Raw genomic sequence first — 25,144 nt, forward strand, 5'->3', positions numbered from 1 at the left:
ATTAGACATACATCGTAGGCTAATAACTTATCCTAATATGAATAACTGGTAACAAAAACTGATAAATTGTCCTTGTGATGATAAAATGCCTCAAGATACTATGCATGTGGTGTTATTCTGTAAGTATTACTCCGCGCATAGGAAAAAATATGTTATCCTGCTCATTAGACATATGTCTCACGTACAATGCCGCCTTGCACACCTCTTCTTGCAAACACTACAAACATTAGAGGTTTGCTGTAGATTTCATCATTTCTATGGGCTATTTTTTATGCAAGGAAGAAAACCACCATAGTTTCTCCAACCTAGTGAGCATTAAGGAGGATATGAATATCGGCAGAAGTAAACATATAAAGGATAACTAAAAAAATTTCAGTTATGTAATTATGGATTATGTGCCTAAACTTTTAACTATATGAATTCAAAGAAAGTTTTAAGTAACCACTTATTTATTTTTTTAAATGGAACTGGAAATGTGTATAATATTTTATCTTGTATTGTACTATGTTTCTTATTTATATATCTTTGTAACTGCTTTTATGGATGTGCTTTTATGACTCAGAATAAAGATATATATATATATATATCTATATATACACACACCAAGAACTACAGCGGAGGTAAGCAGGATTGGACTGGCGGTGCCTCCCCCCTGGTGTGCCTCGGTGGTAGGATACAAGCCGACCTCACAGTCCGCACATGCAAATTGAGGCCAGGGCTCGGCCTAGCAGAAGCGGCCGCCTCAAAGGATACTAACTGACCACGCTGACATACGGGCGGTGGTGTGACCTTGGACACTGCCGTAAGGACAGGCATCCGGTGTGGACATGGGGAGCTATGCATTCGAACCACGGCAGGCCGCAAACAGTTGAAAATAGCACAGCGTGGTCGGCGTCTGTAGATGTGGTGAATACATGCTGAGTGGTATGGCGTGGTGAACCCATGCTGGGTGGTATGTGATGACTGGAGAAGGCCTCGACACACGCTGCAGAAAACCCCTATTCTACATAATACATGGCTAAACCCCATTCCAAAGGGGAAAATAATGTGGTAAACGAGGACACCCATGGTAAGGTGCTGTGGTACAGCAAACATTGGTGCTTGAGACAGGAGCGTCAGAGGCCTGCAGTTTCCAGCTAAACTATCTGACTGTGTCTAAATATGGGGACAAGAGAGTTGAAATGCATCAATAGTGTGACTAAGGACTAGTGCAATTCCGGAACAGTGCAGTGAGTTCTCCCACATCTCGCATTCCCACCTGGGCGATATTGGCGTCATATGCGATCACCAGCTGACACCACAGGCATCACGACTCCGGGCCGGGTGGGGTGTGTGCAACGCTGCCACAGTCGCATAGGATTACCTTCTTTTAGGTCCCACTCCACGGGCAGCTGCCTATGTTAGGAAGCTAACGATCGTGAGTGCTCACAGTAGGGGAGGCAGACCAGCAGCAGGCAAGACAAGAGGCTCTGAGAAACAACCCTCGGATACTGGTTTGGAGGGGGGGCAGCCCACCGGGATGGCAGAAGGGAACACCCTAGAAGCAACACTCCTGGCAGTTGTCACGCATCGCAGAAACAGAAAAGAGGATATCTAAGGTCAAAGACAAGATTCAGCTCGAAAAGCCTGAACATGAAGCACGTCTTGGCAGTTATTCAAGCAAAAAACGAGGACTTGGAAGCTCTCTCTTGCTACAATAATTTACGCATAATTGGGGTCCCAGGATCTAGAAATGCTGTCAAAATAGAAACTTATATTGAGAGTATGCTGGTGACAATATTTGGTGCCAAGAACTGATCTCAACTGCTGGTGATAGAACGAGCACACCGTGCATTCATGACGCAGCCTTTTGCCTGGGACTCACCTGCATTCCATCATAGTGAAGCTTTTGAATAGATGTGATAGGGATGCTGCCCTCTGGCTGGCCCGAGAAAAGGGCCAAGTCCAATACCAAAGAAACAAATTCACTTTCTATCCTGATTTCTCTTTGGCTAGAAGGGAGTTTCTACCAATCAAGCACTAGCTACAAGAAGCAGACATTTCCAATTCCATGTTGGACCCGGCATGCCTACATTATGTGGAACACTGAGGTGAGCAGAAAATCTTCACGATGCCTAAAGCGGCCAAGGAATACCTGAAGACACTCTCACCTGGTAAACATGCCCAGGGCACAACAAATGCAGAAGACAAAGAAATTTGATGGGCTACACTAAGCATTAGGCCTCACCAGGAGCTACTTATAGACACTCAGCGACTGCCTGCAGCCGCAGTGGCAGCTATTACCGGCATGGTGTCGTGACAACGTTAAAGCTGCCGACATCCAAGCTGATTTAAGATGCATATCTATGATCCTGTGAACCCGGCTACCTCCGTACACCTGAATGGGGACTGGGAACCTGGTGAATACCAGTGAGGGAGCACCCCAGATGAGTCTAACACATGGTGCTACAATTTATTTGTTATTGAGTGTAATGCTAAACTGTGAAACTATATATGTTCGTTGTTTTTTTGGGGATGTCTTTGGCCAGTTGGAGTAGCTGAAGTGGGAGGGGAAGAATGTTGGGATGTTCGAATCTTGTATACCCACACAAAACATACATCATTCTCCATGATACGCAGAGAGTACAGCATAGAAGCCCATGTACCATTCCCATTTCAGGGAAATGACTACATGGCGGTGAGCAGGAGATAGCATAAATGTCATTATATAGAATGTACTTGGCTCAATAATCCCCGTAAGGTTAGGCTAGTGCTCCGGTTTCTAGATAGGCATAATATACACTTGGCTATATTGCAGGTAACACATTTGGATAGGCGATCAGACAGCACTATAGGTGTCCGTTGGACATCATGCCAGCTAGCCTCCTCTTATTCTACATACTCAAAGGGGGGGTACTACTTTTGGTCAAGAACATGGTACCCTTCACGCTCATTATGCGGATGACCAGGGCCGGCTATTAATTGCACATAGGACGATAACTGTCACTGCTGTCACACAAGTTACCATCTACGGATACTAGTTAACACCTGGAGACTGATATTTTCCACTACGCCGACCCATATCCTCTGGGCAGGGGATCTCAATGCATACCTCAACACATACCTAACCCTGCAGAAGATCGCTCGGCAAACACCGGCTGGCATGGGAAGCAGGCAGCTATGGTGATCCAGAGTGGGATGGAAAAATATTTGCTGGTCAATGCCTGGTGACTAAGACACCCTACACAGAAGGAGGGCACATTTGTGTCCTCTGTACATGGCATATGGTCAAGATTGGACTATTGGCTTATATCTACTAAGGTCTGCAGTGGGTAGAAGATCCATGCTACTTACCTAACACTTTATCAGACCATTTGCCAGTCCTTATGCGACTGGCGCATGTAACTCCCACACCGCTCACTTGGCCTTTTCTCCCAGCAGCACTCCTAGCTGCGGCATTCATAGAGGAGGTGTGGAGGAGGTGTGGAAAGCGATCGTAGAGTACTTTGCATTAAATATCGGCTCAGTATCAAGCTGGGGCTCTCTGTGGGAAGCCTTTAAAGCAACAATACATAGGACATGTATAGGCACTCAAGTGGGGGTACTGAAACAATTCGTAAACAGCTAAAAAACACTAAAGATGAGCTTAATTCCCTGGGGAGAGAATATGAATGCCAGCCAAAAGAGGCCAGATTGGCTTCTATTAGGGAACACATGACCAAAATTGAGACCCTTGCAGAACAAGAGGCGCGATTCATTTCTAAGCATCACCTCTCACGTACGTACGTTGAAGGTGGGAGGCCTAGGCAAAGCCTTGAGCAAAACCTAAAGGCACAGAAAGGCAGAGACTCCATTGTCTACTTGGTAAATGATGATGGGGTCGCACTCAACTCCAGCTCAGATATACTGGAGGAGTTCAAGAGATTTTATGCAAGTCTATATGAGCCACGCAGCTAGGCATCACTGATTGAGCTTGGCCATTATTTAGAGAGTGTGACACTGGCATGGCTTTCGCCAGGGCAGAGAGAATACTTAGCTCAGCCAGTGACTGTGGAAGACGTCGGAGAAGCCATACGTGCCCTCCCGAATGGGAAGGCCCCAGCTATAGATGGAATTACGTGGGGGTTCTAATAAGGAGCATGCCGACGTGCCAGCTCTGCAGCTACATGCAGTGTATGAGGAAGCCTACCTTAGCCACACTCTACCGCCATCTCTGAGAGAAGTACTGATAGTGACGTTGCTAAACCAGACAAGGCTCTGGAGCGGTACAAATCTTATAGGCCACTATCTCTCATTAATATAGATGCCAACATTTTAGCCAAGGTGATTGGAGTGTGCCTACAGCCCCTGATATCGCAGTTAGTGCTGCCAGATCAATCTGGCTTTTTACCGGCTCAGTCAACTACACACAACCTACGCACTATCTTTGCACTATTACATCAAGTGGAACTCACCTTGGAGGCGGCGGTTCTATTAGATGCGGCCAAAGCCGTTGATTCTATTGCGTGGATATAGATGTTTGTGGTATTAGGCAGCATAGGGATACCAGAGGCGTTCTTAAGATGGATATGCCTTTTATATGAGTGCCCAGCAGCACAGGTGCGTGTCGATGGTCACACATCACATGCTTTGAGTGTCGGTAGGAGGACATCACAGTATTGCCCCCTGTTAATGCTACTATTCGTGCTTACCATGGAGCTGCTTGCCTGCATTATTCAGCAGAAACATGCCCTTACTTCCCTTAGATTTCATCTATAACCCTTGAATATTTCACTATATACAGAAGATACGGTGCTGTATATTAGTGAACTGTTGGCATATCTGGCCCTGGTAAATAGAGAGTATATAAAATAGGAGTACTACTCTGGTTTGTGTATCAACTGGACGAAATCCATAGTCCTCCCGCGAACACCTATTACACAACGCTGCGACATTGGTTTCCTGCTGGAGTGGGAGAAAGGCCCTGTCAAATATTTATGGGTATGGGTGCACAGACACCCTAACATTGTGAAATGTGAGAATAGCGGGAAGGAAATGTCCAGATTGGAAGATTCTGTTGCGCGCTGGACGACCCACCCGCTCTCCCTGGCGGTTAGACTAGCAGTCATAAAAATGGTGGTACTGCCACAGTTTCTAAACCTATTTAATAACATTCCAATAGTGCTGTCCAACTCCTTCTTTAAGCAGTTGAACTCCCTGTTGGTCACACTGGTATGGGCGGGCAAGAAGCCGAAGATCAGCTCGGAGGTCCTCACCCTCCCAAACGTGGACGGAGGATTCTGTGCCCCAGATTTTAAGCTATATCATTAATGCGCGCAGGCACATTTCGCACACTTCTGGTACACGGCATGATTTCACACCTCATGTAGCGATCAACATGATGCTGCTCCGATCCCACTCAGGGCCATCCTACCACAGAAGTGTAATGGGATGTCCCAAAATGAGATAAACATGTTACACACTACATTGATGGCTTGGTACACTTTGGCTAGACGAGCTGGGAAGAATTAGTTGGATGCCCCTGCAGTGCCCCTACTACACCATACAGACATAACGGTGACACAGGAGGATGGATCGCTCCAGATGCTACGGGAGGCAGGACTACACACTATGGCGATTTGTACACAAATAGTAACTTCCTAACACTACCCAATGAGACAGTTCTGTGGGCAAACACCACATTATTTGTCTTCCTATATTACCGACTTTGAGCAGCTATACACGTACACAATTCACACTTTCCTAGAGAACCACTAACGCTCATGACACTACAGGTACTGCTCACCAGCGCGACGCGCTAACACCTTATTACTAAACTAAATGCTGCAGCACAGAAGGATGGGACACTGGGAGGTGGGAAAGTATTGGCAAAATGGAATGCGGTGTTACCACAGCCCATGGGGGAAGAGTATTGGAGGTTTTGTTGTGGGAAATTAAGCACACTTACTTCAAATTGTAATTTGAGGGTAATTCAGTTGAAGTTCTTGTACCAAATGTATTGTACCCCGATGCAGTAATATAAGTATGTGATAAAGGGCGACTTGAACTGTGTACGCTGCGAGCCAAAGAGGCAGACTTTATAAATCTGCGTTGTCATATCCACAAGTGAGGCAATACTGGGTTCACGTCACAGACACACTATCTGATAGGATTGGGGCAAGGGTGGAGTGCGAGCCAGCGATCTGCCTACTGGGACTGCTGAGAGACTTACGGTCACTAAATCGGAATATCTTGTCAGTAAGCTTATTACTAGCAAAATGTAGAGTGGCATTGCTTCAGAAGAGTACATCTAGCCCTACAAAAGTGTCTTGGATGCCTGACAGGCACAATATAAGACACAACTGGAACTGTATGCTGAGGAGCAGCCAATGAAGTCAAGGCCAAAGGACTATTGGGGGCCACTGATGGCTTATTTGCAATCCAACATTGGGAATGGTGGGTAGGGCAACAAACGAGAAACAAGCATGTATCGATACTACAGATCTGTGTCATATTTGAAATTGTCAATTGCATTAAGCAAGTTCATGATGGTGCACTTGCGACCTCACTATCTACAAAACGGGGTGTGAAAGAAGGACCATATTAGACTTGTAAATGACAATGTGTTGGGTACAACATGTAGTATGACATTTGTTGATTTTATATGTTATGCTTACTTTGATGAAAATGATAATATATAGATAGATATATTTTAAACAGTTGACAAGACTGACATTGCTCTTGAGACGACAAAACGAAACCCATTCTGGATTCATGCCATCAACATTTGCGGTTGAGGTGGTGGGAACAAGTTGAACGTATTGGAATTTTGCTATTTAATTTAAGACACTCACGGAAGGAGTGGTGAGGCCAGTTTTGCCTCTTTATGGCGTTTACGTATTTTACCTAAAATATCAATTCACTTTGTAGTTCAAACCACAATTCTTTATTTCATTAATCCTGTCCTGATATTTAAAACCAATGCCCTTAGACATCTAAGGAAACTGTGCAACAGAAAACATACCGAAGTTTGGAGAATTTGCGTGAACATGTTTATTTTAATGTTCCCAAGCTGAAGGAAAGTAATACTGTCTGCATGTTCATTTACATTAGGAATTAGATGTAATGATTAAGAAGATTGTGCGGATGTAAGGTTGAAAAAAATCAATACACTTGAGTCTTTACCGTGATACCAGCTCCCAGGAAAACATGGACAGAGACTGCACGGATACCCTAGTTTAATGGTTCTTAACCGGAGATCCAGAGACGAGTGGGGATCTGTGAAGCCTAATCATGCAGCCCGTGACTGCTTAGAAAATTAAAAATTATTAACATTAATACAGTGTGTATAAATAAAGATGCAAAATGTGAAACTGAACATTTTCAAATGTTCAGTAAAAGTGAAGGAATTTGAAATTAGAGGTTAAAAATTAGGTAGTTGTCCACAGTGTGATTCACAGGAGCAGTGCAAATGCATCAAAAAGAACATAGTATGGAAGATGGGTGATCTCAGTTAAATTTAGAAAAGTCCAACTATACTATTAAAATGATTTATTTTATTTTTTTATATTCATTTAATAAAATATTATAGAATTTGTGTATTGGTTCAATGAATGCTGCTGAATTTTTGTGTATTGTTTTGACGTTCAAACCTTCAAAATTATTTATGCCAGGGTTAAAGGCTTCCACTACTGACTCAGTGGGGGTCCCCAGGTCCAGTAACTGTTAAGTGGGGGCTCACAAAAGTCAAAAGTTTAAGAGCACTGCCCTAGATCAATAACCACATCCAGAAGCTTCATTCTTTAGCTACTGAGGCAACCAGTAGCTCTAGTTCTGAATCTTTTTGTTTGATGTTTGGGGCACTTCGTGCTTACGCCTTCATACATTTTTTCTACAAAAGGGATCCAAGCCAAATTTTCTTTGCCACATTTCAAAAGATATCCAGGGTATGTAGGATCCCCCGTAGCTAAACTAAGAAAATAACCAAAAGAAAGATTGTTTGTTTCTTTAAATGGGAAAAACTGGGAGAACAGTGCTGTGTAAGAAAGCGTATCAGTTTTCTTATAAAAATGGCATCAAAAGGTTTGCTCTGCTAAGATTGCTATCTTTCCAGCTTTCAGGTTTGAAAAAAATCATTTTAAACACAGTTTTTGTATTTTACTAAGAAGCAGTCAATTTTTCCTATTTTCCTTTTGTTGTTTCTACCTACTTGATGTGCTTGATGGAATTGATGGAAATAGTTTGAAACCCATGTGTAAACACATAAAACTACATTTCTGAAAAATAGACACAATTTGGAATTCAGCAGGAGGTAATTTACCCAGATTGCTCAAGCTTTTCCTAAAATAACTTATTGATGAAATAAAAAAAAATAAAAAAATCAATGGAAGTAACAGAAATGGATGACCTTTCATCTTCAATTTTTACCCCCAAGGCCGAGTTACAAAAGTAATATAACTTTCAGTTCACAAGAATATACAGTATTTGTTGGTTGTCCTAAAAAACAAGCAATTCCCCGGTCTGATGTGTCAGCTGCAGTTTCTAAAGAGTTTTCATTGTGTACGAACTATGCTTTAATTAACATGCTAAAATCTAATGAATGAAAAATGGGTATGTAATAAACCTAGACATTTTTTTTTAAATATGCACAAGCTACTTAGTTTAGCATTAGTGGTAATTTGTACAACTTTGAATTTGAGGTTACCTTTACTATCAAGTGATTAAGACGGCATTACGCAAAATGTATTCTTTCTTGCTCGCTAGCTTACATTTAGCAGCCAAAAATTGGAGATTAATTCAGGTGATAATAATTAAAGCTCTACTATTTCCTGGTAAAATCAATACCACACATGTGGGTGGGCCGATTTCCAGTGACAGGAAAGACCCCAAAAACCAATGTGGAAATATACAATTTTTGCCAAGAAATGCATCCGGCTACCCAGGCAAACCTACTAAACCCAAACCTTTCTGGAATCTAGACACCAAGGGAAGTCCAGGGTAGTGTGACTTGAGTGGATCTTCTTACTCTTTCCTCCCAGGAATTCCCAGCAAACAAAAACTTTGGATAAAATGACACATTTTCCTCGCATTTCTTTGAGGGAAATTTCCATAATCTGCGAGGAGGTACAACATTTCTAACACCGAGGGCTCCCCCACTTCTTATATAAAAATGTTAGCCCACATGTGTACTCTCGACCACTGTGCTCCAACATTCCCTAGGGGTACAATTATTATCTAATTATGTATGCACTATTGACTGTATTTGCTTAAACCTCCACCTATCGTCCCACACGTTCCACAGACACCCTCCAACTTCCAAGTATGTGTTTCGTACATACACTGCCAGAGAGGAGGAGGCCTTACATGTGACTCTCTCAAATATATTACCGCTGGAGAACTGCAATTGTAGCACAGAACTTTGTTCCAGTATTGTTTCATTCATTGATTCTCCTGCTCATCAGTTACAGTAGCAAGCAGTGCACTGTAAACAAAAGAACACTGAAATGTCTCACTTACTGTCAGCTACAGAAACAAAGTGCTGCTTAATGGATCGAAAATGAACCTAGTAGAAGTTTGAACAAAGTTACAGAAGCTGAAACTTGGACAAATAGCAGCAGCAGCCACAAAATGCTCTAAAAAGAGCAAATATCACTTCAAGAACTCCTGTCATAAAACTTGCAGAAAAGATTTTGGAAATAGTCTCCTGGGACAGTTCTGAAGCATTTTCAGTTCATTGGCAGAATTGTGGCACCCAAAATGAAGATAGGCAGGTATGTTAAAAGTATCACAATTGCGTGGATCTAATGCTGAAAAAGTATGCATCAAAAAGAAAACTTTACATTTATTTTGGACCTCAAATGCTAAAGTAAACAAAAGGGCTCCAGGATATAATCACTTCTTATTTTACACAAAGACCTTACAAACCCTGAACAAACGTCATTGATTTAAACAGATATTCTGTTGGGCAGGATAGGGACTATAAGCAGAAAGACATACCTGCATGAATAGGTTGAATTGGGGCTCCTTCTGTTGTTTGGTTTTGATCATCTCCAGGGCATCAGACTGAAAACAGCAAAACCTTGCAGCTTCCTGCTTTATCCTCTCTCCAGCAGACCCATCAAACTAGATATATGAAAAAAAGCCATCAACCAGAAATTCAGCAAATGCTCAAAGCTTTCATTTTTATCTTGTTTTTAGTCATCATATACGTCAGTAGGCGTGAGGTAAAGTTTTAGAACCACCAGGTGGAATTAAAACATCTGAGGGTTTTGACATCCTTCGTTTAGTCTCCTTCAAACAACTTTTTGATGGTTTGCGGGAGCCACTGCCCAACTCCTTTTATGTTGAAGTTTGTCTTTAATCCTTAGACTATCATCATTTAATTAACCAAAACTTGTTGAGGAATAAAAAAAAGGTGTTCCCACATTTTTATCCTCTATTTAGGACAATTTACACATTTACTCCTGCCAATGTGTTTTGCCGATTCAACCCAATCTGTGCAAGTAGGTGAAGTGTTAGATATCCATTTATTACAGATTTACCTGCATGCTATAATTATTAGCATAAAAAGTAACTGAGATTGTAGCTTCCCTTATCTTTGATCAGACCCTCCATCTTCTAAAATCCCGAAAATAACAAATGGGAGGCTTACCTCTATATCTTTTCTCAATATTTCTGTTAACGCCTTATCCACTTCATGCCAGAAGATTTGAATACCTGGACTCTGCCATAGAAGATGGATATGATCTGCATTCTACAAGGCAAATTTTGAGCAGCACCTCTTCTTCTGACCTCCCAGCTTTGAGAGTTGTTTTGGAGACCAATAGACCCTGTACATGGTGAACAAATGGTTTCTCCTTAGGGTTGTAGATCTCACCATTGATCATAATGTAGACATAGATAGTAGCCAGGTGTAGAATCTCTGATGACGGCAGGTCCGCTTTCCATTTCTCCTCTGGCAAAGTAGGAGGGCCATCTTTACCTCATACCAGGATCCAGCACCAATTGGATACTTCCTTTCTATGTATCCGAACGCTCCGTAGATCCTCCTCCATTCTGTTCTAATCCATATATTAAGTTGTCCTCGGATCAGCTGGCTAGTTGATGGTATTTAAACCTAGAGAGCCTGTTGTTGGTGCTTTTGGATAAATAGTGCCAAGAGCTCAGGGAGCCCTCTTCCAACAGCTTGCCCCATATTTCTATTCCTGCAATCTGCATCGGGGTAGCTAGGACATCTTGTAAGCATGGAGGGGAGATTTCCAAATCAGAGCCACATTGCTGCAGTTAGGGACTCCCAAGATTCTTGGTGACTTCATATAGAAATGGCTAACTAACTCTATCAAAAGCCTTAGCGGCATCAACCGTTATGATGGTCAGTGGAGCGTTTGGTACCATGGCCACATCTATTGTGCTCACCAAATCATGGGTGAGCTTGTAGAGCTGTCTCTGTTTCATGAAGCCCTTTTGGATTTATGGACAATATTTCCTATTACTTTGTCCAATCTCTTAGCTAGTATTTGTGTGTGTATCTTTTAATCGTTATTAAGCAAAGATATTGGTCTATACAATTCACATTAAAAAAAAATCTTCATAACATTTTTTTTTTCTTAGGCTTTAATATGAGCCCCACGCTTTTTAATGTCTGCATGCGCCCCCTGGCCGGGGTGGTCAAGCCCTTTGGGGTCAGAATCATCACCTACGCTGATGACACCCAGTTGATTGTTTCCCTCAATCCTTCAGACAACAATAAGACCAGCCTGGCAAATTGCCTGGAAAAAGTGTCAGCGTGGATGGATGGCTCTTTTCTAAAACTGAATGCTGCTAAAACGGAACTGATGTTTCTGGGCAAGTCCACCAACCCCGGAGACCAGCATATTCTGGCCAAATTGTCTTGGTACTATGCCACCCCCTAAAGATCATATTAAAAGTCTTGGGGTATGGCTGGACCACAACCTGAACTTTAGGGAGCAGGCGCGCAGGGTAGCAGGGACCTGTTATGGCATTCTCAAAATGATTAGAAAGATTCTACCCGTTCTGCCCTTCAGCGCTAGGAAACTGCTTGTACAAGCCTTGATCATTTCGTGGCTCGATTATGCCAATGTGATCTAGCTAGGCGCCCCCGGTTCTACCATCAATAAGCTTCAAACGGTCCAAAATTGTGCAGCACAACTGCTTATGCAGGCTCATAATCGTGAATCTGCTAAACCTCACATCATCTCTCTGTATTGGCCTCCAGTGGCCGAGAGAATCCAATTCAAGGCTTTGTGTATTGCCCATAAGTCTCTCTCGGATAGCGCTCCGCCGATTCTCCGTGCCATCATCCCCCGGTATCTTCCAAAAAGATCACTGCGCTCTGTGAAGAAACATCTTGCAACTGTTGCCAGAGTTAACCAGGTGCGGAGCGGTGACCTGCGTTTTTCCGCCATTGCGGGGAAATGTTGGAATCAACTACCAGACCTCATTCGGCTTGAGCCCAACCAACTACTGTTCCGCAAACATCTGAAGACTCTGCTGTTTCCTTGAATCTGCTGGCTTGTTTCGATTTAGGCTCTGTCTCTAGCGCTGGGAGGCCTTTGGTAGCCCTGTGCTTTACAAGTGTCATTCATTCATTCATTCATTCAATATTATCGTTTTTTCACATTATATATATATAAAACACTCTCTCCCCCCAACATTGTGGAATTAAATTTATTAAGCTGGTCAAAACCGGAGTGAGTTCCTCTTTTAAGGCCTTATAAAGCTCATTTGGTTTTCCATCAGGGCCTGGCACCTTTCCCTTTTTGAACCCTCTAAGAATGTTATCTACTTCTAGTGTAGTAATTTCTTGATTAAGATGGAGCTGTTTGTTCTGATCTGACCTAGGAAGAGTGTCTTCCTTCAAACAACTCTCTATTTCTTGTTTTAGTGCTGTTGAATCGTTGGTATGTAAATTTCGGAAAAAACCCGCAAACATCCTCCCAATGTCAGAGACCTCGGAACATCTTTCTCTGGTGCCGTTAATTTCTACTTTGTCAATCATATTTCTAGTGCTTTTTTACCTTGTCTTTCAAGCCAGAAGTTTCCCACAACCTTTCCCGTATTCATAATATGCTTACTTGCAGGCATTCAACCTACTCTACACCACTCAATCCAGATATTCTGCCAATAAACCCTTAGCCTATTTAAAGTTATCTTGTGGGTTTACTTTTACACGGGGTCCTCACAATTTGCCAGCTGTTTATCAATTACTCCTATTCTCAGCTTTTACTCTCTAACCTTATTGTTACTTTCTTTCCTTCTCTGTGCAGCATTACTAGTCAGTTTCCCTCGAATAAAGACTTTATAAGCATCCCATATAACATGCAAGGGGTTTTCCTTTATATCTAACTACAGTAGCTCTATTCAGAGCATTTATAATCTCCTGCTGTCCTAATAAAGCTCTATCCAAGGTCCATTTAGACGGAATTGAGGACCTCGAGAGAAAGAGTTCCAGTCTAACCGCAGCATGATCTGAGAGATGCTCTGGTTGATGGATGATCTTTCTTACCTTATTCCCTAACTTCATATCTACAATAAAAGTCTATTCTGGAGGCATGGTCATATTTCTTGGACCTAGCCATATGCAAATCAGTCTTGACACTGTGCACCAATGGGAAAAGTCCAGCCCGAACTGCCAGGCCAGGTCCTCCCTGGACTGGAAACAAGCATCCTAGGACCGGTTTCGGGCTTTCAGCCAGGATACCTTGACTCCAGTGGCATGGAGAGCACAGGACCCACGTCTGGGCATACCTGTCCCACTTGAGGTGACAAATGCAAAAAGAACAAATAAAATAGAAGCGCCACCCCTTTCACATTACAAGATTGAGTGGTGCAAGCAAATTGTTTAATGCATTTATGTCTCTTTAAAATTTCCCCCCATTCTTCTTGACGTAAGTATGTTTCCTGGGGGGTATTTTAATGTCACTATCAGAAAGCTTCAGAAATCCCAAAATATTCCTTCGTCTAGTTGGTACTGATGTAGCGCTTAGAAGTTTGAAAATTGTAGGGGTGCGTTATATTCACCGTTAGTCGGCACCCGCATATAACCAAATGTGTACTCAGGTATTTTGTGTGCAATGTATTACGAATTGTATAACCTATATCGATTTTAATAGAAGTGCTAGCTATGTACAAGCACATTGTAAACGTATTAGAGAAATGTATAGAGTTTAGCTTACGTGAAATGTAATGTGGTGTTAGAAATGTGTACCCTAGACTTCGTGTCTGTAGACTGTTTAGTTTGACCACACATGAAAGAAAGACGTAAATGTCAATACTGTGATTTAAACCTGCTTGTGTAATCGAAGTAGTGGCCAGAATTCGCATATATCGTTGAGGCGAAAGGCCTGGTATTTTCTTATGTTGGCCAAGGGCAATAGGCCAAAAGGGATTTATCTCAGTAGAGGTTTTCAGGCTGTAGTAAATTGCAACTTAAAAGATGTGAAGAATGTCTGCTTTGCATGATCTCACCCCAGGTGCAAGGACAGTTGCTCGTTAGTAGAGAAGCTCTTTGTTCACAAATTGACTTATGTAGTAAAAGCCAGACATGGGAGTGTATTGGAATGTGCCAATCGTAACTCCTAGTGCGGATGGCGTCTGGGACTCAAGGCCAAGCGATGGACGATGGAACTGGACAGCGCTCTGTGGAAAATTTCTGAAAGTCGACCCCGCAGAAGAGGAGGCGCAAAGGGCGTGTTCTGGGACTTGGGGTTCTGTATTAGGGACAGCGCCCCGAGGGTGGAGGCAGAGCAGAGCTGAGCAGCCCAGAGCAGAGGACGGCTAGGCGAAGGGTTAGAGGGGGCAACTTAGACCAAGCTCTCGAAGTGAAGACTTCTTAGGAAGTTTCACTCTGACACCTTTATCTGATGAGGGTCTCAAGTGATTGCTAAGTAGGGATGTCACCTAGTGCAGAGTAGGGACAGAGATGGTATGGTTCAGTGTCCCTAGTATCGACATTTGCTTGGTAGTGTTCTACCTCATGCTTTTAGAGATTGTACTTTTAGTTATTTTTAGCCGTATGCGGATTCTTCGTAGAGTAGCTTTTGTGTTAGTGCCTATGTACTTGTTGTGCCTCGTATTGAGGACTTTGTATCTTCAAATCTTTATGTTGATAATAAAAACCCGAGAGCCAAGAGATTAAGTCTCGAGTCCTTGATTATGGCAAATTGTGGACAGTAATTTTGATAATTGTGATTTTCCCTCCACGCTATTGGGCAAGTAAAAAGTTCCATCTGACCAGAGTGGGTTCCAGTAGATAATTGCGAGATACTAAAATGGGCCGGAGCAGTTGGTAGCAAACGAGGATGGTTTCTTTCTGATAGCGAGGGAAGATTAGATAAGGATAAGTGACCCTTGAGGCCCAAGAGACGATAAGTGATGCTGAATCATCAGATGGCGAGCAGCAGACGGCAGCAGATGAGCATCGACGGCGAGTAGCAGCGCGGCAGAAAGCAGCAGTTCCAGGAGTGAGTATGAACATAATGAGATGTTGTAGATTGCGGTGTTGATTTGTTGTGTGATGTCTTGCGGAGTTGTTGTGTATGTCGTGTGATTGTGAGATCAGGCTGTGAGCGCGCGCAGCCCGGGAATTGTGGTGTAGAAGACACCTGAGATAGATTTTGTTGACCACCCAAAGGAGATCGTGAGGTACCATCGATCACCTGGACCGAGATAGGGGGAGCGAATGCGTGTGTGTATGGCAACTTAACGCTGGTCGTGGGTTGTGGTGTGCAGATCGGAGTGTTAGTAACCTATCAGAGGCGATCTGTCTGGCCGGACGGGGGCAGACGGGCGCCAATCGAGGTCAACAAGGTCGAGAGACTGTGGACGAACAGTCAGAGGCTGTGGACGGACAGCCAGAGAAGTAACTTAAGCGGTTATTTCAGTGTATGAATGGGACGTGAGTAAGCGTGAAACGAGTTTGGAGAAGGGAACTGCTGCGAACGAAGGAAGGTGACGTCAGTGAGTGTCGCGCTGTGATAGGCCGGTTGGTGTGAGTCGCGCTGTTATTGGAGGATTTGAGAACAAGAAGTAAATAGAGCGCGAGATCGATTTTGCTCATCATGAAGTGTCTTAGGGCTTTGCGGGAGTTGTGTAGGGGTGATAAGCATGTGGTCGTTCGTGGGGGAGAAGAAGCTCCTCCCGAGGATACCCCGGCACATTACATGGCACAGAATGTGGGGTTACATACTATAGTTTGGATCGAGAATTGGCACAAGGTTACACAAGGTGAAGGGGAATTAGCTTTCCCGAGGTACGGCTCATTTAGACTAGCGGTGCTGTACCAACTGAAGACGGTGATGGGGTCCTTAAAACCCTTGCCAAGACCAGCACAGTTTGAAGCATTACATGCGTGGATTCGAGCAGCGCATGATAAGGAAAAGGGAAGAAGTCAGGAGAGGATGAGGAAGTCGATTAGGGCATTTCAGGATGCCAAGTGGGACGCAGCGGAGAAAAGATGGAGAGTGCAGACAATTGAGGAAGCGAAACTGTATCCCGCGATAATGGAGGAGACGGGGATAAGGCACGGGAAAGCACAGGAAGAGGACAGTGATTCTGATGATGGTGTATTGCAAAGATTGCTAGACGAGAGACCACCCCCTTATAATCCAGATGAAGTGGATGATAGGTGGGGTGGGAGGGGGGAAACTAGAAGGGTAACAATCCAGCCTGAGACCCGAGTGGAAGGGTTGGTTTCGTTTGACGCAGCGAGTTCGCAGGGTCAGTCGGAGACCAGCGGAAGGATTGAAAGAGAGATGAGGTTACCGGATGCCTTGAGGGTACCGGTCACCATTGGACCGATTGTGTCAATATATAGTCCGGAATCAGAGGCGAGAGAGAGGTCTGGACGAGAGACAGAAAGAACTAGGAGAGAAAGTGGGGAAAGTGAGTTGGAAGGGGCAACGGCCCGACCTCCAAGCCCTGTACAATGGAGTACACCATTAGCAGCGGTGTCAGACACATCTAGGGGCGAAGAGGACGAGAGACCGGTGAGACCGAGGACTCTGATGGAGTCGAGACCAGATTTAGGGTCATGGGTACCGCCAAAGAAGCAAATGAGCTGGAATATGGGCCGAGCGGGGACAACCCCAGTTGCCTTTACGAGCCATTCTGCTCCCATAGAACCACCAGAAGAAAGGAGAGAGCAGGAACCGGAATGCGAGTATGATGAGGGACGTGGAGCAAGTTGTCAGGTGTTGAAAGGGGCCTTGAAGGCAGGAATGATAGATGTAGTAAGACTGAAAGCAGAGGCGGATGAAATAATATATGGGAATCTACCTCTTGAGAGAGTAGTGACATATACTCCAGATGAATTGCTTTTTGTAGCAAAAGATGTGACTCGTAAAGCACGAGCGGCACATGAGAAACTGGCGGGTTTGGCTAGAGAATATGGGGTGGATCTATCCAAGACTAGAGCATTACAAGGGAACCATAGGATGCATTGTACCGAGCGGGAATTGGAAGAGAAAAGAGTTGTTGGTCTAAGGTCACATACTAAGGAACTGATTGTAGCTATGAGAATATGGCTGATGCTTGACAAATGGCAAGAGAAATGGGCTAGGAAAAAGAATTCTAGGGGAGCAAAAGGAGGGAGCTCTGAAGGAGATTTGCAGGAGGTAAAGATTCTTCCCTTGAGAGAGGTGGCGAATGGAGGATATGTGCATGTACCATGGAGCAGGGGGGATTTGGCATCATTTACGAATGATTTTCCCAGGCTCAGGGAGAAGCCTGCAGAGTGGTACAAGCAAGTTGAGCGTTTCGTTAAGATTTCGAAGGTGTTGTGGATAGATCTGAACACCTTATTCGATATCGTGGTTCCGGGAGATCTGTGGAACGCATGTAAAATTGCTGTTGATTGGCCGGACTATGAGCCTGAGAGGAATATGATTACAAATGGTCCGTCGCCAGCAGTGATGAGGCTGTATGAGAAAGTAATTACTTGGTTGAAATCGAAGGTTTCACCCCAAGACATCGATTGGGTGAAGATAGACAGGACAGTGCAGGAGCCAAAAGAGACAGTACATGAATTTTATGAGAGACTTTTGAAGGCTTTTAAGCAGTACAGTGGGTTAGATGAGCTGGAAACGAAGGACATGGGACAGTTTGTGTCTAAGTTCGTGTTGGGTTTGAAGCCCGAGGTCAGTCTCATGATACAGCAGCATTTGATCTGTTGGCAGAATAAGCCCGTAGATGAGATCTTGCGGTACGCCAGGTACTGCACGGATGAGATTGAGTCAAAGCACAAGAAGATGAAGGATAACTTATTGCTCATTCAGATGCAAGCGGCTCAGGGACCGCCGAATGGGGGTCCAGTGGTGCGGAGACAGGGAAATTATCAGACAGGGAATCAGAATGTGCAGGGTCAGGGAAGGCCGAGGCCCGTTGACCCTAGGACAGGCATAGATGTAGCGATCTTGAAAAAGACGACTGCCTGTCACCAGTGTCACCAGGTGGGACACTGGAGGCGCGAGTGTCCCTTGAACCCCTATAATCAGCCACAGATGGAGGGAGGAATGGGTCAGGTCCCTGGGGCGGAGCAGGTACAGACGGTGACTGTACCGAGAATGATGCAAGGGGGGACCGGCGTCCCGCAGGTGCAGGTTCCCCAGCCACCCAGGATGCAGAACATACAGCAGGGAGCTCGGACCTATTTGCAGATGCCCATGTTCGAAGTGGAAGAGGAGAGGGATGCAGATTTGCTGGCGCAGTTAAGTTTGGGTCAGGATGATGATTGCATACTTAGGGCCATTCTAGAGGTAGATCAGAGAGGACCCTTTGTGGAAGCAGAACTCGATGGACGCCCTACTACCTTTTTGGTAGATACGGGGGCTACCAGGTCAACCATAAGATCAGCAGTAGTTCCGGGGGTAGCCCTTTCTGGGGAAAGTATACAAGTGGTTGGAGTGGCGAATAAGAGACTAGTTAGCCCCTTGACAGAACCGATTCCAGTCAGGATAGGAAACTTTAGGGATCGACATCAGTTCGTGGTGTGCGATTCTAGTCCTGTTTGTCTGTTGGGAAGAGATTTATTGTGTAAGCTCAATTGCACAATTTACTGTACCCCGAAGGGAGTAGAGGTACAGACAAGAGATGATGACGCGACCTTTAAGGTTGCAAATCAGCGGGTGTGCGTGGAGATGTACCCGGCTCTGACAGTGGAGGAGCTTCCACAGGATTTGAGGGAATCTGTATCGACCGATGTGTGGGATCTAAGCGGAGAGGAGATCGGCTTAGTCAGGGGAGTGGAACCAGTGAAGATACAGGTTAAGCCAAACGCGGAATTCCCGAGAACACCTCAGTATAAACTGTCGCCTGAAACGATTGCTGGGATTAAACCTGTGATTGAGTCTATGATTAGGCAGGGAATACTGGTGGAGATCATGGGTAGTCCATGTAATTTACCCATTATGGGACTGCAGAAACCAAGTGGGAAGTTCAGGATAGTGCAAGACCTGCGGAAAATAAACAACATAGTTGTTCCATGTTGTCCAGTGGTACCGAATCCATCTGTGATACTGTTCCAGATCCCATGCGAAGCTGGATGGTTCACAGTGATTGACTTGTGTCAGGCATTCTTTTCGATTCCCCTACATGAAGAGAGTAGATTTCTTTTTGCATTTAGGCTAGAAAATCGTATATTAACATGGTGTCGTATCCCACAGGGGTATACGGAGAGCCCGTCGATTTTCAATCAGCTCTTAAAGAAGAATCTTGAAGGTCTTGTGTTGCCGAAAAACTCTGTTTTGGTGCAATACATTGACGACCTGCTTGTCGCGTCAGAGACAGAAGACGCTTGCAGGATCGATACCATTGCGTTGTTGAATTTCCTGGGAGAGAATGGTCACAAGGTGTCTCCCAACAAGCTGCAATACTGTTTACCTGAGGTACAGTATTTGGGGCACAGAATTGAGAAGGGTAAAAGGAAGGTGTCTCCAGATCGCATTGATGCGATTCTGAGAATGCCAGTTCCCTCGACGCAGAGGGAAGTTAGAATGTTTTTGGGAATGGTGGGCTATTGCCGCCAGTGGATCCCAAACTTTTCCTTTGAAGCGAAGCCTTTACAGCGGCTGACGCGAAAGGATGTAAGTGATCCGGTACCATGGGACGACGACTGTTTGAAATCATTTCTGAGGCTGAGAGAAGCCTTATGTAGCGCTCCTGCGTTGGGAATGCCGGATTATAACAAGGCATTTGCATTGTTCTGCTGCGAAAGAGAAGGTTGCGCATTAGCAGTGTTAACCCATAATCATGGAGGTGTCCGTAGACCAGTTGCTTATTTCTCAGCTACTTTAGATCCAGTAGCTTCTGCGTTGCCCGGATGTCTCAGATCCGTTGCGGCAACAGGTGTCAGCATCGAGAGATGTGAGAGCATTGTGATGGGTCATCCACTTACTGTACATGTGCCACATTCTGTTGAATTGTTGATGACCAGGACTAAAACACAGCACCTCACGAATAATAGGCTGACTCGTTATGAGCAAGTTATCCTTGCAGCCGATAATGTGACATTGAAGAGGTGTGCTGTTTTAAATCCTGCTACATTGTTACCTGTTCCAAATATAGATGATAATGAAGATTGTGAGGACCATGATTGTCTCGATGTGACTGAACTATGCACCAAACCGAGACCTGACATTGTCGATGAACCACTCCCAGTGTCAGATGAGATTTTCTTTGTGGACGGTTCATGTTTAAGAGACAGTGTCGGTCGATTGAGAGCAGCGTTTGCTGTATGCACCATCACGGGTGTGGTTGAAGCCGCTTGTTTAGAAGGAGTACACTCCGCGCAGGTGGCTGAGCTCATTGCCTTGACTCGTGCCTGTTTGGCAGCTGAGAAGATCCGTGTAACTATTTACACGGACAGCCAGTATGGGTTTGGTGTGGTTCATGACTTCGGACAGCTATGGTCCCAGAGAGGGTTTATGACGTCTTCAGGTTCTCCCATAAGAAATGGTGATCATGTACGGAAACTGTTAAAAGCATTGCAAGGTCCTGATGAAATTGCTGTTGTTAAATGTGCCGCACACACGAAGGGAAGTGATTTTGTCTCGTTGGGAAACAACTATGCCGATGAAGTAGCTCGATTTTGTGCAGAACAGGGATGCAACTTCACTGAGACCCACATTGAGGAAACCGGGGAGGAGGTGGTGTACGGTCAGATGTTAGCAATGGCTGACTCATGGGAGGAACTGAAACAGCTTCAGGAAGGGGTCTCGGATCAGGAACGGGACAGCTGGATACGAGCTGGCTGTGAGAAGGGAGATGTGGATATATGGGTTTCGAATGATGGACGAGCAGTGTTGCCGGAAAGTTTGTTGAATCCTATGGCGAGGTTGATACATGGTGCTGTACATCTGGGTAGGGATGCCATGATGAGAGTGTTTCGTCAGACTTGGTACAATCCGAAGTTTCGTGCGGTGGCCGAAACTGTGTGCCAGAGGTGTGTCACTTGTCAACAGATGAATGTAGGGAAAAGAACCGCTGTGACATTGAGCCACATAGGGAGGTCAGGGGGACCTTTCAATAGGATGCAGTTGGATTTTGTCGAAATGCCGAAGTGTAATGGGTTGAGGTACATATTAGTGATAGTATGTGTCTTTTCCAGGTGGGTGGAGGCATACCCTACACGCAGATGCGACACACTCACAGTAGCGAAACTATTATTGCGAGAACTCATTCCTAGGTACGGGTTCCCGACGTCCTTTGAATCGGACAGAGGAACTCATTTCCACAGCGAAGTTATGAAGTTGCTTTGTGCTGCTTTGAATATAGATCAGAAGTTACACTGTAGCTATAGACCAGAAGCTTCAGGGATAGTGGAGCAGGTGAATGGAACTCTGAAGGCTCGGATGGCGAAAGTGTGTTCGTCTACGTCTCTGAAATGGCCTGATGCATTACCTTTGGTCCTTATGAGCCTTCGAAGTGTGCCTGATAGAAGGACTGGGTTGTCACCCCATGAAATCCTCATGGGAAGAGCGATGCGTTTGCCTGCAATACCTGCTACTGCTCTGATAAATATCACTGATGATATGATCCTGGACTATTGTAAAGGCCTTGCTGACGTGGTCCGTTCTGTGTCTCAGCAGGTGCAGACAGCAACGGTTCCAGCTGCGAGTGACAGGTGCCACGACTTGGACCCAGGCGATTGGGTCCTAGTCCGAAAGCACGTGAGGAAGAGTTGTTTGGATGCTAGGTGGCGTGGCCCTTTCCAAGTGATTCTTGTCACGAACACAGCCGTCAAGTGTGGAGGTTTACCGAACTGGGTGCATGCTTCTCATACCCGTAGAGTTCCAGCACCCTTGGAAGATACAGCCCCTCTCGAGAACCAAGATCCCAGTGAGCCGACAGAGCCTCCTGAGAGGGCCAGTCAAGCTGTAAGGGTTGCTGAAGCGGCTGATGGTGCACTGAATCGAGTTGGAGGAGAACGTGAAAGAAGTACTGACCCAGAAACCGGCGAAGGAGCGAGAGGTGCAGTGGGTAGTACAGAATCAAGTTCAGCCGAAGAAGAGGAAGTCAGTGCACAGGGTATCGGAGAGAAGACCGGAGGTGCCACCGAAGCAGGAAGGGTTTGGCCCGCAAGGCAGAACCGGGTAAACCTGAGGTTGGCTCCAGACACAGACCTTGCACCAGTTTCGGAAGAACCAGAAGAAGAATCAGGAGACGAGGAGAATCCTCAAGGTAGTGTGAGGAGGTCCAAGAGAACTCGAGTGCCAAGTCGGAAGTACGCTTCACCAGAGTGGGCATACCAAGTGACTGATGCCAGGGTTACCGAGCACGGGAAGATTGAGGTCGATGACATTGGTCAACAGTGTCCCGCTCCAGAGGGTGGAAGTGTTGCTGAAAGTTCCGGGATTGGAGATCGAAGGAATTCTGACGATTCATATTCCAAGTCCGCCATTCCTGAGCGTCATTCGAGGAATGATCTTGGACAATTTAGAGTTCCCGACGTTCACAGCATTGCCAGATCCACAAGAACTGATTATCCTTAAGCTCGAAATATTGCAGGGAGTCCTGGAACTGTTGGGGCCAGCGCTTATGTTAGATTGATTTGAGAAGGTTGCAAGCAGAGAAGAAGATAACCTAGAGCCGAGCGGAAGAAGAACAAATTTAGGGATTTTTCCGTTGTAGAACGAAGAAAAGTTAGGGAGGTTTGCCTAAGTTCACGAAAGAGACATTAATGAGAAGGAGACATACCCTTTCAGAGACTGTATTGGACACTGAGTACATTCCGAAGATGGCAGATCCTGCAAACCCACATCGTAGGGCTAAACTGATAATAGGCACATTGATAGGAGTTGTAGTAGTCACCATATTTGCGGTAGTGATAAGTTCATACATGGTGGCTCACAGGCAAGAGGGGAAGGTTCAGGGAGCACCCACACCTATTACCCCAGGGCAGAGTGGTGTCAGTATTAGAGAACAGGAATTATCGGAGTTGAGAGATGTTCGCAGACTTCACATGGATTTGTCAAAGGGTGATTTTAAGCTTAACGCGTATGCAAGGTTGCTGTATGAGTATGTTGATGCGATGGACGTGAAGGATTGCTATGTGTGCATGCAGTTGCCTGCTTCAGTGGATGAAGGTATCAAGTATCATCATCTCCCGTTGACATATGGGATTTCTTGTAGTTTATTGCTCAGTTTATTTTATGACAGGAGACAGTTCGAGTATTTCTTTTCAAATTTTGATACGGTACTTCCTGAGGTTCCAGCAATCAAGCATTTGAACAGATATGATCCAAATAAGAAAGAGGACAGACTCCTGAAATATTTTAGACCGACTATGAAGCTGGATACGGCGCATGCTCACAGGAATAACCTGACATGTGCGGTATCTGAAATAGAGAAGAAATTCATAGATCAAGTAGAGGACAGATACAGACAGTTGACCCAGACTCGACACACCGGAGATAGTCCAGTAGATTGGACAGACGAGGAGAGGGCTCACAGATCCAAGGGGAGTTCTGGACCAATAGCGTTAGATGAGGTACAGAGAGGGAATTTGTGTATTGGACGGCCTCAATCCGATACGGATAAGGTCTACGTAGGACATAGCACTTGTTCTCAGACCTTCACCGTGGAGGCTTCTGCTAAGAATTTTATGGTAGGTCCAGTAGAGGTAATTCCGACAGTATATTATGTATGTGGAAAGAATGCTTATGTCAGGCTACCTGCAAATTGGTATGGCATATGCTATTTGGCTATCATATTCCCGAAGATATATCACACAGAGGATTTGGAGTTGTTAGAGACGAAGCGAAAGTCTAGGAAACGTAGGGCTACAAACGCCGGTGCAGTGATTGGGGACATATACGGAGCAATGATACCTAGTATGGGTGTGGTATTGAATGACGTGAAGATCAGGAGGTTGGCGACTGTAGTTGATGAGTTGTCTATGAACACGGCGAGGTCTTTGTTGTTGGTGGCTGGAGAGATGTTGTCGATACGGAATATGGTTATGCAGAATCGCCTTGCTTTAGACGTGTTATTAGCCAAAGAAGGCGGAGTCTGCAAATTATTGAAGGTTCAGGAATGCTGCACATATATTCCAGACAACACGAAGGAGATAGGGAAGTACATAGACAACATCACGATTATTCACAAGGAGATTATGGATTTGACGGAGGAGAATGTGTGGGAGAAGATTGGATTAGGATTTGGAAGAGTGGGAACTTGGTTTGCGAATCTGGGAAGAGGATTTCTGGGATCAGTGTTGAAGCCAATTATCATTGTGTGGTTTGCGTGATTTGTTTGTGGGGATACGTGAAGGCATGGGAGTGGTATCAAGGAGGCAAAGTTGAAAGAGCTCTTAAGGCAAACGAGAAAAGGATGGCGAAGCTCCAGGAGCAGCAATATGAGAGTCTTAAGAAACTGGAGGGAGTTCGACATGGCAATTTCATGACTAGCGCGGTTTAAATCAGTCCTAAAGAAGGGAAATGTAATGGTGTGATGACGGATGTCATCAAAGGGGGGAACTGATGTAGCGCTTAGAAGTTTGAAAATTGTAGGGGTGCGTTATATTCACCGTTAGTCGGCACCCGCATATAACCAAATGTGTACTCAGGTATTTTGTGTGCAATGTATTACGAATTGTATAACCTATATCGATTTTAATAGAAGTGCTAGCTATGTACAAGCACATTGTAAACGTATTAGAGAAATGTATAGA

General features: G+C 44.8%; 1 pseudogene; it reads right to left on the reverse strand.

The window, feature by feature from the left end:
• The window catches only part of LOC146772868 (rho guanine nucleotide exchange factor 11-like), a 256,324-nt pseudogene that overhangs the window by 138,721 nt on the left and 92,459 nt on the right, over positions 1-25,144 (reverse strand).

This window comes from Triturus cristatus, chromosome 12 (genome assembly GCF_964204655.1).
Source record: "Triturus cristatus chromosome 12, aTriCri1.1, whole genome shotgun sequence".
NCBI lineage: Eukaryota > Metazoa > Chordata > Amphibia > Caudata > Salamandridae > Triturus > Triturus cristatus.